Below are 19429 nucleotides of genomic sequence, written 5' to 3'. Positions count from 1 at the left end.
CACCACAAACTGGGTGAACCGAGTTCGATTCCTGCTCATGGCCAACACCAGGGACGTTGATCTGAATCGGTCCTGATATTGGCCATGAGCAGGATGACTCGGCTTAAAATGGTGCGATGTTTAAAACTCGCCAGTGGGGAGACAAAGGCGGCCGGGCACGGTGCTAGCTAGCCACCAGCCTCGTGTGCCGTGCTGGCTTTCATAGCTGCTCGCTAACAGCACTTGCCCCAACAGTCTGTTAAGGCTATACGGGGGATCTTTGTCTTTTGTACGGTGTATTTTGAGCGGTGGTGCAGTGGTTAGCACGCTGCGCTACAACCCGGTGACGATTATCTGAACTGGTCCTGTGCCTCACCTCGGTCTACTCAGCCTCATGGACACCTAGTCCAATATGTAAATATCACCACTAGGGAGACAAAGTCAGCTGTTCGTGGTCCTGGTCACCCATCCCCTCGTGTGCCGTGCTGGCTTTCATAGCTGCTCGCTAACAGCACTTGCCCCAAATGTCTGTAAAGGCTTTACGGGGGATCTTTGTCTTTGTTGGGTATGTGTATGAGGGTGTATGTGGAGTGTGGACTCGGTGTTTATGCGTGTGGACAGTGTGTGTGTTAGTGTGTGGACTAGTTGTGTGATTGCCTATGTAGACCGTAGGTGTTGTATCTTACGTGGGTGTATATATGTGTTTATGTGGGTGTTTGGATGGACTGGTTTTTTCAAAGGCGTGTGTTGGGACTATGGTTAGGTGTGTATATATATACACCGTGGTTGCAGGTGTGGGTGTGTGTGACTGTGGGGTGTGTGTCACTTCCGATTAGCAAGGTAGGCTATGTATGGTGTGAAAGAAGTTCAATATGTATACACAGCCTTTGGTTGTATGCACTTGTCTGTGTGAACCGTGATTGTGTTGGAGTGGGTGCATGTGTGTGTACGTAGCTCATGGTTTGGTATACGTGGGTGCGTTGGGACTGCGTCTTTGTGGGAAGTGGTGGCACAGTGGTTAGCGCACTGAGCTAAGAACCTGGCGACCTGAGTTCGATTCCTGCTCATGGCCAATATCAGTGGTGAACATTTTAACTGGTCTTGGGCCTGAACAAGTCTTGGGCCCCTAGGTCGATTTAGCTTGAAATTAGTACCAGGTGTTGTGCGTAAACATTAATATTGGCGAGACAAAGGCGATTAGGCATGGTGCTGACCACCCACCCCCTCGTGTGCCATGCCAGCCTTCATAAGTGCTCGTTAACAGCACTTGCCCCAACATTCTGCTACAGACAATTCGGGGATCTTTGTAGTTTGATTAGTGTGTACAAGGGGCCTGGTAACCCCTCCATGTTGCAACAATTCCCCCAGGGGGAAAGGCGTTATGACGTCTTTTGACCAAACCCCAATTGGCAGAGCCAGGTGACTGTTCCCGCCACCCCCACCCACCCCCCCTCCCCCGGGATTCCTCCAAAAACAGAAAGCAACTACTGCGGCTGGCCACGTGGAATGCTCAAACACTCACTTTGGAGGAGGAGGAGAGGCTGCCATTCCTTTGTCGGGAGCTAGACCAATACTGCTTGAACCTCTGTGAAATACTGGCTCCAGTCACCTTTAGCGATGCACAGTCCTCCACCCTGGGCAGGAAACTACCTAACAATAGGGAGTGGCTCTTCTTCTACAAGGCTGCTTGAACCTCTGTGAAATACTGGCTCCAGTCACCATTAGCGATGCACAGTCCTCCACCCTGGGCAGGAAACTACCTAACAATAGGGAGTGGCTCTTCTTCGACAAGGCTGCTTGAACCTCTGTGAAATACTGGCTCCAGTCACCATTAGCGATGCACAGTCCTCCACCCTGGGCAGGAAACTACCTAACAATAGGGAGTGGCTCTTCTTCTACAAGGCTGCTTGAACCTCTGTGAAATACTGGCTCCAGTCACCATTAGCGATGCACAGTCCTCCACCCTGGGCAGGAAACTACCTAACAATAGGGAGTGGCTCTTCTTCGACAAGGCTGCTTGAACCTCTGTGAAATACTGGCTCCAGTCACCATTAGCGATGCACAGTCCTCCACCCTGGGCAGGAAACTACCTAACAATAGGGAGTGGCTCTTCTTCTACGAGGCTGCTTGAACCTCTGTGAAATACTGGCTCCAGTCACCATTAGCGATGCACAGTCCTCCACCCTGGGCAGGAAACTACCTAACAATAGGGAGTGGCTCTTCTTCGACAAGGCTGCTTGAACCTCTGTGAAATACTGGCTCCAGTCACCATTAGCGATGCACAGTCCTCCACCCTGGGCAGGAAAACTACCTAACAATAGGGAGTGGCTCTTCTTCGACAAGGCTGCTTGAACCTCTGTGAAATACTGGCTCCAGTCACCATTAGCGATGCACAGTCCTCCACCCTGGGCAGGAAACTACCTAACAATAGGGAGTGGCTCTTCTTCGACAAGGTCTAGGAAGTTCTGAGTTCCTTACTGCTGCGGGCTCGCTTCCCAATCAACAGGAGGCGAGGAATGGTGGTGATGACAAACATCAGTGGAGGGATGCAGGAAAGGCTGATGAGTCAGATGTCTTATACCTCCTGTCCCAGGTGCTGTCTAAGTGGCCCTTTGGGAGTCATATTGTTGGGCGACTTTAATGCCTGAGTGGGACATGACATAAGCAGGTAGGCTGGAGTAATCGGAAGGCATGGGCCAGATCAGCTCAATAACAATGGGAGGAGGCTGCTCTGCTTCTGTGCAACCCATGAGTTTGTCATAACTGAAATGCTGCTTTGGCATGAGCTCATCCACACAACAACCTGGATGCACACCGGGTCCAAGCAAGAACATCTGCTGGACTACATAGTTATGGAGCAGCTAATGCAGGCTCATGTCCTTGACACCAGGACCTACGGTGGAGCTGATCTGCTCACTGACCATCTGTAAAGGGTGCTTGCCATATTTCCACTGCGGTTGTAGGCATCCATCTAGGATCCTATTCAAATCCACAATCGCCTGGTCTCGGCTAGCTGATGAAGATTGCCCAGCAAGAATGTCATCATGGCTTGCAGCTGGGGTTTGCATTGTCCTCCCTCCTGATTCGGAGGAGAAATGAGCTAGGTTAAGGACTCTGACTCATGCAGCTGTAATGGCTGCATTGGGTACAGAGAACCTGGCTGATAGAGGAGGTGTCCCGGTTCGCTGAAAGAACACGGCAGGCCCACTCACACCACCTACAACAACCCACATCGGAGAATGAAGAGGCTTACGGCAGCCCCCCGTTGGAGGGTCAAATTACTCTTTAATTCCATCAAAAAATGTACTTGCACCACAACACCTATCACCATCCTTAAGGGAAAAATGTTTATCCAATCTCCGACCCCCATGAACTGGTTTTCAGGTTTGCTCAACATTTCCATAAGGTCTTGGGGGAGAGGAACCCCCTCAGCGGGCATAGCAGCATGGGTCAAGGTGGGGTTGATCCTGCTGGGGCTGGAGTGCCTCAAATATGGGATCAAGTAGCTGCTCCCCTGTGAGTGGCTGGCTGATGTGCCATGTGTTGAGGAAGTGCCAAGGGTGATCCAGAGCCCAAGACCATGTAAAGTGCCGGGAAGAAATTACCTCTTAAGCAAATTGCTGAAGTAGGGTTGCGTTTGTATGCAGACTGCCTGATCACTACGGCTGGTCCGCAGGAGGAGTTTCGCCGGCTTTGAAGGAGGGACCGCACTGATTGCGACAACAACAACTGGGGGATCTCTCTCAGTGTGGTAGGTCATGGTAGGAATTATTCAATATCGTCTTGCCAGACATGCTGAGGAGAATCTTGCGGAGCCCCAATGTGGTTTCAGACTGGGGCGTCCTGCACGGACGCCATTTTCTCTCTCCATATGCTACAGCAGATGTGAAAATAATTTAAACAGGACCTGCATTTCTGTTTTATTGACCTGGTCAAGGCCTATGATACTATCAATAGGCCAGGGTTCTTGGTTATTCTTCATGCTTTTGGAGCCTAAGACCATTTGCTCATAATCATGAAGGACCTTCATGATGGTGGCCAGGCCCTGGTAAAGTTGCGTGTCCGGGTGTTGGAGCCATTTTCTGTCCACCTTGGAATGCAACAGGGATGTCCTCTGGCCTCGTTTCTATTTAACATCGCCTTTGACCGTGTAGATCAAGAAGCTTTCCATGGATGGTCCCTGTGGAATTTTGTATAAAACGATGGAAGGCTGACCAGATGCGATCAAGGGATGGCTCCCTTTTGGTCAACCATATTGTGTATGCGGATAATCTGGTTATTGCTGCCTACTCTGAGAAGAAGTTGGAGATGCTACCTGCTGAACCTGAAGCATGCTGCGAAGAGATGGGGCTTTGCCATCAGTCGCACAAACAAAGCACCTGCCTGGGTATGTTATGTCGCCAAATGCTCCCCTCCTTCAACTCCCCATTAGTGATGGGGCAGTTGTGGAGAGAGTGGATAAGTTTCCGTAGTTGGGCAGTGTGCTTGTGACCAGCTCCGGTTTGGCAGCTGAGGTCTCGCTCCTTTTCATTGGCATTATCTTTTCATCAACTGTGTAATGCTGTGTGGAAGCTACCTGGCTTGTTGCTCCATACAAAGCTCTGAGTCTTCTCGGCCACAGTTATGCCTTCTGAAGGAACATCTGCTGCCGGTTTGAAACATTGAGGCTAGCCTGCTTACGATCCGTCATGGGTATAACGTGACTGGATTGTGTGAGGAGTTCACAGACCCTTGAAAGATCTGGACACGGTCCCATCAGTGAGCTCCTCCTGCAAGCAAGGTTACATGGCTGGGTCATGTAGCCTGCATGTCCAGCCACCGAATGTCCAGGCTGCTTCTGTTCGGCCAGATAGATGGGGCCAAACAGGCTTGGAATGGGCTCGAGACGACATGGACTGATGTTGAGCTGATTGGACTTGGTGATGACTGGTACCAGAAGTGTCAAGATCGGCCTCTGTGGAGGAGGAGGCTCGTGAAGGACGCTACTGGGCAGTTGGAGGCAGTCGCCCTCCAGCAACAACAGAGGGCAGAGGAGCAACGCTCACAACAACGAGCGGAGCGCCGGGCGACTAAAGCGCAGCGTTGTCACAGTGGGGGGAGCACAGTTTGTGTCCATCTGCCAGTCATCACAGTCTGTCAACCCATGTCACCTGGGTCTGTTCCCTGACCTCCTGCCAGCATGCCTTCGACATTTGATGTGGCCTCTAAGTGCACCTAGCATGGCACAAGCGTCGCGATGGCGTCACCACACACACGTCGTGGTGAACCGCGGTTGTGCCTTCGTATGCGTGGTTCGGCGTATAGCGGTGTCTAGACTGGGTGTGTGTATTTTAGGCTGTTCTACGTGTATGAGATGTGTACATGTGAGTGTCGTTCGTGTACACTGTGCTCGTCTGTGTGACTGTGTGACTGTGTGTCCTTGTCTTTTCTCTGGTCGCTGGCACCACAAACCCGGGCCACCCGGGTTCGATTCCTGCTCACGACCAATGTCAGTGGTGAATATTTGAACCGGTTCCTGGGTCTCGCCTAGGTCGACTCAGCCTTAAGTGGGAGCATGGTTCATTTTTTGTCAACGTAAATGTGTACCGGGAAGACAGGCGGTCAGGCATTGGTGCCGGTCACACAACCCCTTTGTGCCTGTGTCTGTACACAATGGCTGAATATGTGTGTGTGTATATATATTGTGCTTGTGTGTGTGTATATATATTGTGCTTGTGTGTACACATCGGGGAGCGGTGGCGCAGTGGTAAGCGTACTGCACTCCGAGAACACGGCAATCCGAGTTCGATTCTCACTCACAAACCAATATCGGATATTTGATCCGGTCCCGTGCCTCCCCTAGGTTGACTCAGCCTTAACTTAAATGAGTTTCTCTGGTGTGGTGTGTAAACATCAGCTGGTCACCACCCACCCTTCTTCTTAGCAGCACTTCCCCTACAGTCTGCGAAGGTTATACGGGGGATCTTTGTCCTTATCTTTGTGTATACAGTGGTTGCATGTCACGTGTGAGTGGGTTTGTGACTTTGTGTGTGTGTACACACTGGTTGCCTGTAGTGTGAGTGAGTGTTGGGCTGTGTACAGTGGTTGCCTGTAGTGTGTGTGACTGTTAGTGTGTGTGTACAGTGGTTGCCTGTAGTGTGTGTGTATGACTTTCGGTGTGTGTGTGTGTGTGTACACAGTGGGTGCCTGTAGTGTGAGTGAGTGTTGGGCTGTGTACAGTGGTTGCCTGTAGTGTGTGGGTGTGACTTTCGGTGTGTGTGTGTACACAGTAGTTGCCTGTAATGTGAGTGAGTGTTGGGCTGTGTACAGTGGTTGCCTGTAGTGTGTGTGACTGTTAGTGTGTGTACAGTGGTTGCCTGTCGGTGAGTGAGTGTTGGGCTGTGTACAGTGGTTGCCTGTAGTGTGTGTGTGACTTTCGGTGTGTGTGTGTACACAGTGGTTGCCTGTAGTGTGAGTGAGTGTTGGGGTGTGTACAGTGGTTGTCTGTAGTGTGTGTGACTGTTAGTGGGTGTACAGTGGTTGCCTGTAGTGTGTGGGTGTGACTTTCGGTGTGTGTGTGTGTGTGTACACAGTAGTTGCCTGTAGTGTGAGTGTTGGGCTGTGTACAGTGGTTGCCTGTAGTGTGTGTGACTGTTAGTGTGTATACAGTGGTTGCCTGTAGTGTGTGTGACTGTTAGTGTGCATACAGTGGTTGCCTGTAGTGTGTGTGACTGTTAGTGTGTGTATACAGTGGTTGCCTGTAGTGTGTGTGACTGTTAGTGTGTGTGCATACAGTGGTTGCCTGTAGTGTGTGTGACTGTTAGTGTGTGTATACAGTGGTTGCCTGTAGTGTGTGTGACTGTTAGTGTGTGTGCATACAGTGGTTGCCTGTAGTGTGTGTGACTGTTAGTGTGTGTATACAGCGGTTGCCTGTAGTGTGTGTGACTGTTAGTGTGTGTGTATACAGTGGTTGCCTGTAGTGTGTGTGACTGTTAGTGTGTGTATACAGCGGTTGCCTGTAGTGTGTGTGACTGTTAGTGTGTGTATACAGTGGTTGCCTGTATGTGTGTGTGACTGTTAGTGTGTGTGTACACAGTGGTTGCCTGTAGTGTGAGAGTGGGTGGGTTTGGCTGTTGGTGTGTGAGTGGGTGTGTGTGACTGTGTGTGAGTGGGTGTGTGTGAGTGGGTGTGTGTGACTGTGTGTGAGTGGGTGTGTGTGAGTGTGTGTGGTGACGTGGAGCTGAGTGGACTTGCCGATGACTGGTACCAGCGGTGTCAAGATCGGCCTCAGTGGAGGAGGCTCGTGAAGGACGCTACTGGGCAGTTGGAGGCAGTCGCCCTCCAACAACAACGGAGGGCGGAGGAGCGACGCTCACAACAACGAGCGGAGCGCTGGGTGGCTAAAGCACAGCAAGTTGGCACAGTAGGGGGCACAGGTGGTGCATCAGCCACTCGTCTCGGTCATCTCGGTCAGTCGACCCGTGGCACCTGGGTCTGCCCCGTGACCTCCTGCCAGCGGGCGTTCGACACTTCACGTGGCCTCAGGGTGCACATGGCCTGGCACAAGCGTCGTGGTGACGTCACCGCCACTTAGTGGCGAATGGCGGTTGTTGTTGTGTGTTTGTGTGACTGTATGAGTGGGTGTGTGTGACTGTTGGTGCGTGTGTACACAGTGGTTGCCTGTAGTGTGAGTGGGTGTGTGTGACTGTGTGTGTGTGGCCTCAAGGTGCACTTGGCCTGGCACAAGCGTCGTGGTGACGTCACCGCCACTTAGTGGCGAATGGCGGTTGTTGTTGTGACTGTGTATGAGTGTGTGTGTGTGAGTGGGTGTGTGTGACTGTGTGTGAGTGAGTGTGTGTGACTGTGTGTGTGTGTGACTGTGTGAGTGGGTGTGTGTGACTGTGTGTGTGACTGTGTGAGTGACTGTGTGTGTGACTGTGTGTGTGTGAGTGAGTGTGTGTGTGTGACTGTGTGTGTGTGTGACTGTGTGAGTGTGTGTGTGTGAGTGGGTGTGTGTGACTGTGTGTGAGTGAGTGTGTGTGACTGTGTGTGTGTGTGACTGTGTGAGTGACTGTGTGTGACTGTGTGAGTGACTGTGTGTGTGTGACTGTGTGTGTGTGTGACTGTGTGAGTGTGTGTGTGTGAGTGGGTGTGTGTGACTGTGTGTGAGTGAGTGTGTGTGACTGTGTGTGTGTGTGACTGTGTGAGTGTGTGTGTGTGAGTGGGTGTGTGTGACTGTGTGTGAGTGAGTGTGTGTGACTGTGTGTGTGTGACTGTGTGTGTGACTGTGTGTGTGACTGTGTGTGTGACTGTGTGTGTGACTGTGTGAGTGACTGTGTGTGTGTGACTGTGTGTGTGTGTGTGACTGTGTGAGTGTGTGTGTGTGTGACTGTTGGTGTGTGTGTGTGTACACAGTGGTTGCACGTAGTGTGAGTGGGTTGGTGTGTGTGTGGGGGATGGGGAAGGCTGATGTGCACACACACACACGCTATCACACACACACACACGCGTGTGTGTGTGCTCGAGTTTAACTCCGCCCAGCGCCACCCCACGTTCTATTAACCCCTCCCCTACCCCCTTCCACCATCACCACCATCAACCTCCTCCTCCTACTCTCAGCCTTCCCTCCCGGGCAAACATCATCACCATCATCACAAGCTACAACCACCATCACCCTCGACGTGCATGTGCCTGTAAGTATCTGTGCCTCGCTGCCTGTGTTTGTGTGTGTGTGTGCCAACAGCACTTGACCCAACAGTCTGTATAGGGCTATCCGGGGGATCTTTGTCTTTGTATGTGAGTCTGTGTGTCTGTGTGTGTGTCATGTCTCCGTGTGTGTCTTTGTGAGTGTCTGATGTTCCGTGTGGGGAGCGGTGGCGCAGTGGTTAGCGCTACGAACCCGCCTGCCCGGGTTCGATTCTCGCTCTCACGGCCAACAACCGGTTGACGATTGTCTGGACCGGTCCTGCGGCCCTCCCCTAGGTCGACTCGGCCTCAAATGAGTGCGGTGTTGTGAAACATCGCCGCGAGGGAGACAAAGGCGGCCGGGCGTGGTGCGGCCAACAACCGGTTGACGATTGTCTGAACCGGTCCTACGGCCCTCCCCTAGGTCGACTCGGCCTCAAATGAGTGCGGTGTTGTGAAACATCGCCGCGAGGGAGACAAAGGCGGCCGGGCGTGGTGCTGGCGACCCACCCCCTCGTGTGCCGTGCCGGTCTTCATAGGTGCTCGCTGACAGCACTTGCCCCTACAGTCTGTTAAGGCTATACGGGGGATCTTTGTGTTTTGTATGTCAGCCTGTGTGTGTATGTGGCTTTGCATATATGTGTGTGTGTCTGTGAGTCATTGTGTATGTTTGTGTCTGTGTCTCTGTACTGTGTGTGTGGCTGTATGTGTCTTTGTGTGTATTTGTCTGAATGCCTGTCTGTGTCTCTGTGTGTGTATGCGAGTCTGTATACGGCACTTGCCCCAAAAGCCAGCGAGGGCTACACGGGGGACCTTTGCCATTGCTTTAAATGTGATTGTGGTTTCTGTGTGTGGCTGTCTGATGGGATGTATGCGAGTCTCCGTGTGTGTATGTGATGTGTGTATGTGATGTGTGTATGTGTGTGTATGTGATGTGTGTGTGTATGTGATGTGTGTATGTGATGTGTGTATGTGATGTGTGTATGTGATATGTGTATGTGATGTGTGTGTATGTGTGTATGTGATGTGTGTATGTGATGTGTGTATGTGTGTGTATGTGATGTGTGTGTGTATGTGATGTGTGTATGTGTGTGTATGTGATGTGTGTGTGTGTATGTGATGTGTGTATGTGATGTGAGTGTGTATGTGATGTGAGTGTGTATGTGATGTGAGTGTGTATGTGATGTGTGTGTATGTGATGTGTGTATGTGATGTGTTTGTGTATGTGATGTGTGTATGTGTGTGTATGTGATGTGTGTGTGTGTATGTGATGTGTGTATGTGATGTGAGTGTGTATGTGATGTGAGTGTGTATGTGATGTGAGTGTGTATGTGATGTGTGTGTATGTGATGTGTGTATGTGATGTGTGTGTGTATGTGATGTGTGTATGTGTGTGTATGTGATGTGTGTGTGTGTATGTGATGTGTGTATGTGATGTGAGTGTGTATGTGATGTGAGTGTGTATGTGATGTGTTTGTGTATGTGATGTGTGTGTGTGTGTGTATGTGATGTGTGTGTATGTGATGTGAGTGTGTATGTGATGTGAGTGTGTATGTGATGTGTGTGTGTGTGTATGTGATGTGTGTGTGTGTGTGTATGTGATGTGAGTGTGTATGTGTGTGTGTATGTGATGTGTGTGTGTATGTGATGTGTGTATGTGATGTGTGTGATGTGTGTGTGTGTGTGTATGTGATGTGTGTGTGTGTATGTGATGTGAGTGTGTATGTGTGTGTGTATGTGATGTGTGTATGTGATGTGTGTGATGTGTGTGTGTGTATGTGATGTGTGTATGTGATGTGAGTGTGTATGTGTGTGTGTATGTGATGTGTGTATGTGATGTGTGTGATGTGAGTGTGTATGTGATGTGAGTGTGTATGTGATGTGAGTGTGTATGTGATGTGAGTGTGTATGTGATGTGAGTGTGTATGTGTGTGTGTATGTGATGTGTGTATGTGATGTGTGTGATGTGTGTGTATGTGATGTGAGTGTGTATGTGATGTGTGTGTGTATGTGATGTGTGTATGTGATGTGTGTGATGTGTGTGTATGTGATGTGAGTGTGTATGTGATGTGAGTGTGTATGTGTGTGTGTGTATGTGATGTGAGTGTATATGTGTGTGTGTATGTGATGTGTGTATGTGATGTGTGTGATGTGTGTGTATGTGATGTGAGTGTGTATGTGATGTGAGTGTGTATGTGTGTGTCGTAGCGCGCTGCGTTACGAACCTGGCGATCCGGGTTCGATTCCCGCTCATGGCCAACACCGCCAGTCACGATTATCTGAACGAGGTCCTGGGCGACCCCTAGGTCGACTCGGCCTCAAACGAGTACCTGGCGCGGTGTCTGAAACGTCATCACTGGGGAAGACAAAGGCGGCCGTGCGTGGTGCTGGCCACCCCGCCCCCCGTGTGCCGTGTCGGGCTTCATAGGTGCTCGCTAACAGCACTTGCCCCAACAGTATGTGAAGGCTATACGGGGGATCTGTGTCTTTGTGTGTGTGTGTTGCTGTGTGGATGCCTGTCTGTGTGTGTGAGTGAGTATGTATGTCTCTGTGTGTGTGTGAGTCTGTATGTCTCTGTATGTGTGTGAGTCTGTATGTCTGTGTGTGTTTGAGTCTCTCTCTGTGTGTGTGTGTGAGTCTGTATGTATCTGTGTGTGTGTGAGTGTGTGTGTGTATGTATGTCTGTGTGTGTGTGTGAGTCTATGTCTCTGTGTGTGTGAGTCTGTCTCTGTGTGTGTGTGTTTGAGTCTGTCTTTGTGTGCGTGTGTGAGTCTGTATGTCTGTGTGTGTGTGAGTCTATGTCTCTGTGTGTGTGAGTATGTCTGTGTGTGTGAGTCTGTGTGTGTGAGTCTGTGTGTGTGTGAGTCTGTATGTCTGTGTGTGTGTGTGAGTCTATGTCTGTGTGTGTGTGTGAGTCTATGTCTGTGTGTGTGATTCTGTATGTCTCTGTGTGTGTGTGAGTCTATGTCTGTGTGTGTGTGAGTCTATGTCTGTGCGTGTGTGTGAGTCTGTATGTCTATGTGTGTGTGTGAGTCTGTATGTCTCTGTGTGTGAGTCTGTATGTCTGTGTGTGAGTCAGTATGTCTGTGTGTGTGTGAGTCTGTATATCTGTGTGTGTGTGTGAGTCTGTATGTCTCTGTGTGTATGTGAGTCTGTGTGTCTCTGTGTGTGTGTGAGTCTGTATGTCTGTATGTCTCGGTGTGTGTGTGTGAGTCTGTATGTCTGTGTGTGTGTGAGTCTATGTCTCTGTGTGTGAGTCTGTATGTCTGTGTGTGTGTAAGAGTCTGTATGTCTGTATGTCTCTGTGTGTGTGTGAGAGTCTGTATGTCGCTGTGTGTGTGAGTCCGTATGTCTGTGTGTGTGTTACTCTGTATGTCTGTGTGTGTGTGAGTCTGTATGTCTCTGTGTGTATGTGAGTCATGTCTCTGTGTGAGTCTGTATGTATGTGTGTGTGTGTGAGTCTGTATGTCTTTGTGTGTGTGTGACTCTGCATGTCTCTGTGTGTGTGTGTGTGTGAGTCTGTATGTCTTTGTGTATGTGTGTGTGTGAGTCTGTATGTCTTTGTGTGTGTGTGTCTGTATGTCTCTGTGTGTGTGTGAGTCTGTATGTCTGTGTGTGTGTCTCTCTGTGTATGTGTGTGTGTGAGTCTGTATGTCTGTGTGTGTGAGAGTCTGTATGTCTGTGTGTGTGAGAGTCTGTATGTCTCTGTGTGTGTGTGAGTCTGTATGTCTGCTTGTGTATGTGAGTCTGTATGTCTGTGTGTGTGTGAATCTGTGTGTCTCTGTGTGTGTGTGTGTGTGAGTCTGTATGTCTCTCTGTGTGTATGTCTGTGTGTGTGTGTGAGTCTGTATGTCTCTGTGTGTGTGTGAGTCTGTATGTCTGCGTGTGTATGTGAGTCTGTATGTCTGTGTATGTGTGAGTCTGTGTGTGTGTGAGTCTGTATGTCTCTGTGTGTGTGTGTGTGTGAGTCTGCATGTCTCTGTGCGAGTCTGTATGTCTCTGTGTGTGTATATGTGAGTCTGTATGTCTCTGTGTGTATGTGAGTCATGTCTGTGTGTGTGTGAGTCTGGATGTCTTTGTGTGTTTGACTGTATGTCTCTGTGTGTGTGTGTAAGTCTGTATGTTTGTGTGTGTGAGTCCGAATGTCTTTGTGTGTGTGTGAGTCTGTATGTCTGTGTGTGTGTGAGTCTGTATGTCTCTGTGTGTGTGTTTCAGTCTGTATGTCTGTGTCTGTGTATGTGTGTGTGTGAGTCTGTATGTCTGTGTGTGTGAGAGTCTATGTCTCTGTGTGTGAGTCTGTATGTCTCTGTGTGTGTGAGAGTCTGTATGTCTGTGTGTGTGAGTCTGCATGTCTGTGTGTGTGTGAGTCTGTATGTCTCTGTGTGTGTGAGTCTGTATGTCTCTGTGTGTGTGTGTCTCTGTGTATGTGTGTGTGTGAGTCTGTATGTCTGTGTGTGTGAGAGTCTATGTCTCTGTGTGTGAGTCTGTATGTCTCTGTGTGTGTGAGAGTCTGTATGTCTGTGTGTGTGAGTCTGCATGTCTGTGTGTGTGTGAGTCTGTATGTCTCTGTGTGTGTGAGTCTGTATGTCTCTGTGTGTGTGAGTCTGTATGTATTTGTGTGTGTATGTGAGTCTGTATGTCTGTGTGTGTGTGAGTCTATGTCTCTGTGTGAGTCTGTATGTCTGTGTGTGTGTGAGTCTGTATGTCTGTGTGTGTGTGTCTGTGAGTCTGTATGTCTCTGTGTATGTGGGTTTGTATGTCTCTGTGTGTGTGTGAGTCTGTATGTCTCTGTGTGTATGTGAGTCATGTCTGTGTGTGTGTGAGTCTGTATGTCTTTGTGTGTGTGAGAGTCTGTATGCCTTTGTGTGTGTGTGTGAGTCAGTATGTCTTTGTGTGTGTGTGAGTCTGTATGTCTGTGTGTGTGTGTGAGTGTATGTCTGTGTGTGTGTGTCTGTATGTCTCTGTGTGTGTGTGTGAGTCTGTGTGTGTCTGTATGTCTGTGTGTAGCGGTTAGAGATCCGGGTTCGATTCCCGCTCACGGTCAACACCAGTGACGATTATCTGAACCGGTTCTGGGCCCTCCCCTAGGTCGACTCGACCTCAAATGAGTACCTGGTGCCGTATGTAAACATCGCCACTGGGGAGACAAAGGAGGCCGGGCGTGGGATGCTGGCTGGCTACCAACCCCCTCTTGGGCCCATCCGGCCTTCACAGGTGCTCGCTAACAGCACTTGCCCCAGCAGTCTGTGAAGGCTATACGGGGGATCTTTGTCTTTGCCTCCGGGGCTGTACGTGCCCGTGTCTTTGTGTGTATGTGGCTGTATGTGTCTTTGTGTGAGTGCCTGTGAATTTGTATTTCGCTGCGCGTGTGTGTACGTGTCCGTACGGGGGAGCGGTGGCGCAGTGGTTAGCGCAACCAGGCGGCCCGAGTTCGATCCCCGCTCACGGACAACTGCCAGTGACGATTCTCTGAGCCAGTCCTGGGCCTCCCCTAGGTCGACTCAGCCTCAAATCGATATCTTGTGCGGCGCGTAAATGACATCGCCACCGGAGAGACAAAGGCGGCCGGGCGTGGGGTGCTAGCCACCCCCACCCCCTCGTGTACCGTTGCCGGGCTTCCTAGGTGCTCGCTAACAGCACTTGCCCCGACAGTCTGTTGGAGGCTACGCGGGGCATCTTTGTCTTTGTGAGTCTGGGTGGCTGTGCGTGTCGTGACATTGGGAGCGGTGGCGCTTTGGTTGGCGCATCGGCGACGATTATCCGAGCTGGCCGTGGGCCTCCCCTCGGTCGACTCAGCCATAAATGAGTACCTGTGGTAGGCATCAGCGCTGGGGAATACAAAGGCGGCCGGAGTGTGCTGCTGGGCCACTCACTTCCTCGTGTGCCGTGCTGGCCTTCGTTGGTGCTCGCGAACAGCACTTGCCCCAACAGTCTGTCAAGGCTAAAGGGGGGGGGGGGGATCTTTGTCTTTGTTTTGTGAGTCTGTAAATGTGGCTGTGTGTACCTGTGTCTAGGGTATCGTAGGTATGTTACTATGCGTGAGTTTGTTTTATATACGTGGGTGTATGTACGTATGTCTTTGTATGTCAGTGCGTGTGTGTGTGTGTCTATTTGTGTGTGGTTGTGGCTATGTGTTATGTGTATACGTGTGTGTTCGTGTACGTATATTTATGTCTTTGTGCATGTCGCCCGTGTTGATTGTGTACGTGTGTGCCAATGAGCCATTGTGTACATGCCTGTGTATTTCACAGTGGGCAATGAATGTTGTGTCTGTGTGTGTCATTGGGCCTGTGAATGAATCTGTCTCTATCGGACTGTCGGTGTGTGTCTGTCTCTTTGTCTGTATGTACACGTGGCAGAGTGTATGTGTCCGTGTGACATTGCCGAATCTTCATCGGTGCTCGCTAACAGCACTTTGCCCAAACGTCTGTTGAGGCTATACGGGGGATCTTTGTCTGTGTGTGTGTGTGAGAGTCGTGTGTATCTGACGGGATGAGTGGGTGGGCATGAGTCGATATGTGGGTGTCCGTGTGCATGTTTGTTGCGGGTGGGGTGCGGTCGTGTCGTGGTTAGTGCGCTGAAGCGCTACGAACCCGGCAACCCAAGTTCGATTCCCGCTCACGGCCACCAACACCAGGGACGGTTAGCTGAACCGGTACTGGGCCTCCCCTGGGTCGACTCAGCCTCAAATTAGTACCTGGTGCGGTGTGTAAATGTCGCCACTGGGGAGACAAAGGCGGCCGGGCGGGGTGCTGACCACCCACCCCCTCGTGTGCCGTGCCGGCCTTCATAGGTGCTCGCTAACAGCACTTGCCCCAGCAGTCTGCTACGGCTATAAGGGGGATCTTTGTCTTTGCGTGTTCCTGTGAACCTGTGTGTACGAGTGTGGGGAGTGACGTAGTGGTTAGCGGACTGCATTATTATAATCCCAGGAACCTGAGTTTTCTTTGCCGGTCACGGATAACATCAGTGGCCATTTATCGTTGAGCATTTCCTGGGCTTCCTCTTGGTTGACTCAGACTTAGATCAGAATCGGAAGAGAATATCTATTCACACTGGAGGAATCCGATGAGCTATGAAGCTCTTTATCTCAGATATCCAGGGGGTTACTTTGTGCAGTGTGTTGGGTACGCTACCGGCCACACCATCCTTAACAGGCTAGCTACCCCAAGGGTTGCCTCTTAAGGAAAGGAGCTAGCAATCAAGTCTCGTGGCGGCCTTAATAAGTGCTTGCTAACAGCACTTTCCACAATAGTCTGTGTGTGAGTCTGTATGTCTCTGTCTGTGTCTGTGCGTCTGTATGTCTCTGTGTGTGAGTCTGTGTCTGTGTGTGTGTGAGTCTGTATGTCTCTGTCTGTGTGTCTGTGAGTCTCTGTGTGTGTGTGTGAGTCTGTATGTCTCTATCTGTGTGTCTGTGAGTCTGTATGTCTCTGTGTGTGTGTGTGAGTCTGTATGTCTCTGTCTGTGTGTCTGTGAGTCTGTATGTCTCTGTGTGTGTGCGTGTGAGTCTATGTCTGTGTGTGTGTGAGTCTGTATGTCTCTGTGTGTGTGTGTGAGTCTGTATGTCTCTGTGTGTGTGTGTGAGTCTGTATGTCTAAATGGTGGTGGACCTTGGTATCGCATGTGTATGGCTGTCTGTGTGCTAGGAGTTTGTGTGTGCCTGTGTGCTCCTACGATTTTTGCGCGCGCGTGTGTATGTGTGTCTGAGTGTGTATGTGCGGCTGTCTTAACGTACGGGTGTGTTGCACGTGCGTGCCTGTGGATCCGTGTGCAAGTTAGCCGGGCGGCGGTGGTGGCCACGCACGTGGTCTGTTAGCCGCCATTGTGGAGGCGAGGGGCGGTGACGCGCACTAATCCTGTGACGCTCCCTTGCCCGTGGCCGTCGAGGACGTTGCCACACCCTGGCTTACAGCAGGTGGACTAATCGCCATCTGGTTCCATCTGTACGGGGATGGAGTGTTTCCCCCTCCCTACACGCGTGGGTTTTCATCTGGGTGCTCCGGTTTCCTCCTATTTGTATTTTTTAAAACACTCATTCATTGGCTGAATTTGTTTTTTTTTATTATGAGAATAGGTTTTTCATTTTTTTTCTGGCAACAAAACAGCTGTGTTGAGATATAAAAACACCAAACTGAAACCTTTTTACGAGGAATCATGTCTGCATTAACCACAATACTTGTGGTCAGAATGCAAACAAAAAACATACTCTGGTACTATATGTATTGTTTTTTAAGCTGATTGGTCCACACCAGAGACAGCTTTCTTTCGATCCTCGTCTCAAACGGTGTTAGACCAAAGGACGCCAAAAGGCCTCATGATAAAGAGCCCTACATTTCAGTGTGGTTTTTATCGCTAAATAAATAAATTATTATGATGCGGGTGTCTGTTGGTGTAATCGTGTATCTGCGAGTCTGTTGTGTCCTTACTTGTGTGGCTGTGTGTCTGTCTCGGCGTACAGGCAGACCTCGCTTAGCGCTCAAGATGCGTTCCTGAAGAAGTGAGCGCGAATCGAATCAGCGCTAAAAGGGTCATTACACCATTGCACACATGGGGATGCATTACCAATATGGTTTTTTTATTTCCTATGAGCAATATATGAGGGCTTCATTGGGGTATGTGTCTGTGTGGGGAGCGGTGGCACAGTGGTTAGCACGCTGCACAAGAACCCGGTGACCCGAGTCCGATTCCTGCTCGCGACCAACACCAGTGACGATTATCTGAACTGATCCTGGGTCTCCCCTAGGTTGACTCGGCCTCAACTAGTACCTGGTGTGGTGTATAACAAAGGCGGCCGGGCATGGTGCTGGCTACCCACCTCCTCGTGTGCAGTGTCGGCGTTCATAGGTGCTCAGTATCAGCACTTGCCCCAAAGGTCTGTTAAGGCTATGAGGGGGGTTTCTTTGTTCTGTCACCTGCTGCCAAAACCTTCCACACTTCACGTGGCCTCAGAGTGCACCTGGCCTGGCACAAGAGCAGTGGTGACATCACCGCCACTTGGTGGCGAATGGCGGCTGTTGTTGTTGTGTTGCTCTGTGTTTCTCTATGCGATGCAGTTATCTAGGCCAGAGTGATTGGACAGCGTGCGGCGAGATCAGCTCAGTAAAACAGTAGGAGGCTGCTAGACTTCTGTGCAGCCCATGGGCGTGTAATCACCAACATGCTGTTCCAGCATCAGTGCATCCATAACATCGTGCATGCATGCCATGTCCCAGCAAGAACATCTGGACTCTTTAGTGATGGAACAGAGAATGAGGACCCATGTCCTTGACACCAGGACCTACTGTGGAGCTTGTCTGCCCACTGACTAGCAATCAGTCAGGTTGTCATCTGTAAGGTCCTCCTGCCATTCCCCACTGCAATTGTGGGCATCCACCTCCGACCCTATTCAAATCCTCATTGGCTTGTTCTCAGCTAGCTGATGAAATCTTCAAATGAGAATGAATCAACGCTTACAGCTGGGGTTGGCGTCGTTCCCCCCGCCTCCTGATGCCAAAGGGGAAATGACCGAGCTTTATGACTGTAGGTCATGCAGCTGCTTTGGCCGCATTGGGTACGCAGTCCAGACCTCCCTGGAAAATCCTGGCTGAAGAAAGGAGGTGTTCCGGTGAGCTCAGAGAAAGCGGCAGGTCCACTCCCACCGTCTCCGACATCCCAAGACATCCAAAGGATGAGGAGCCATGCGTTGCTGCGAGGATGAGTGGTGATCGCGGACTGCTGAAGAGATGGAAACTGCCGCAGCAGCTCTTGATCACAAATCACTCTTCATCTCGATACAAAGGCAACTTTCAGCACCACTCTGATTACCATCCTGCAGGGAAAGAGTGGTGATCCAATTTCTTGAGCCCCAACAACAGGTTCGCAGATTTGCAGAACATTTCTGTGAGGTCTTGAGGGAGGTAAAATCCCTGAGCTCAGATATCATGGGGCATGATGGGGGGTTGACCCTGCTGGAGCTGCGGTACCTCAAATATTGGACGAAGTAGCCACCCCCTGAGAGTGCTTGGCTGGTATATCATCTGTTTAGGGGGTGCAAATAGCAATTCACATTCCGAGACCAGGTAAAGCACCAATCGAACTGCTGAGGGAGGCTGGCGTCTGTGCAGACTACACAAGGTTACATCATTACAGCTGCCTCGAGCCATAGAATGCTTTCCGCAGGATTGTATGGATGCCCTGGTGGGGGTTTCCCCTCTTTAAGAAGGGGGGGGGGTGGTTGCACTGATTGCAACAACCAGAGGGGCATCTTCCACCTTAATGGGCCGGAAAATGTCCTGGCAAGGATTATTCAACATCGCCTTGCCAGACACACCGAGGAGAGGCTTGCGGAGGCCCAATGTGGTTTGAGATCAGGGTGGTCCTATATCACTGGCCAACACACTTTTTCTGGCATAAGGTATTCCAACGGTTTTAAGGTAATTGTGGGGTGCTGATTCCAAATCTGGCATCAGTTTTTGTCTATCACATCAGGTTTTTGAGATATCAAATATTGCATTTTCAATTAAAACTGCAGAAGAAAAATATTAAATAAATGTGGATATCTACATAAAATGATATTATAAACACACTATCCTAAAAATACAGCACCATATTTTAACACTAAAGCAGTCACTGAGTCGCAACAACTTGCAATCATAACTGACAGTGTTAATTTCGGGTAAAATCAATGAAAATGGGGTATGCCGATAGCATAAAAATGAGATGTGATAGAGCAAATCTGAGATCAGATTTGGAATCAGCACCCTGAAATTAGTATAAAACAGCTGCAAAAGTCCAGGCCAGAAAAAAA

General features: G+C 50.2%; 1 protein-coding gene across 8 annotated transcripts in view; it reads left to right on the top strand.

Moving 5' to 3' along the window:
- The window catches only part of LOC144719958 (uncharacterized), a 53315-nt gene that overhangs the window by 13452 nt on the left and 20434 nt on the right, over positions 1 to 19429 (top strand). For 2 of the 8 annotated variants that reach the window (XM_078596337.1, XM_078596333.1), the window contains exon 2: positions 8578 to 8651. The exons of 2 other annotated variants lie outside the window; for them this stretch is intronic. The gene's annotated coding sequence lies outside the window, so the exon portion shown is untranslated. Of the gene's footprint in view, positions 1 to 7573; positions 8652 to 8940; positions 9183 to 13731; positions 13858 to 19429 lie in introns of those variants that run through there. 4 more of the 8 variants (XM_078596334.1, XM_078596332.1, XM_078596335.1 and 1 more) reach the window with 3 other exon arrangements.

This window comes from Lampetra planeri, chromosome 7 (assembly GCF_965212315.1).
Source record: "Lampetra planeri chromosome 7, kcLamPlan1.2.h2, whole genome shotgun sequence".
Classification (NCBI taxonomy): Eukaryota; Metazoa; Chordata; class Hyperoartia; order Petromyzontiformes; family Petromyzontidae; genus Lampetra; species Lampetra planeri.
The sequence above is the reverse complement of the archived record's forward strand: the minus strand, read 5'-3'. Positions and strand labels throughout refer to the sequence as shown.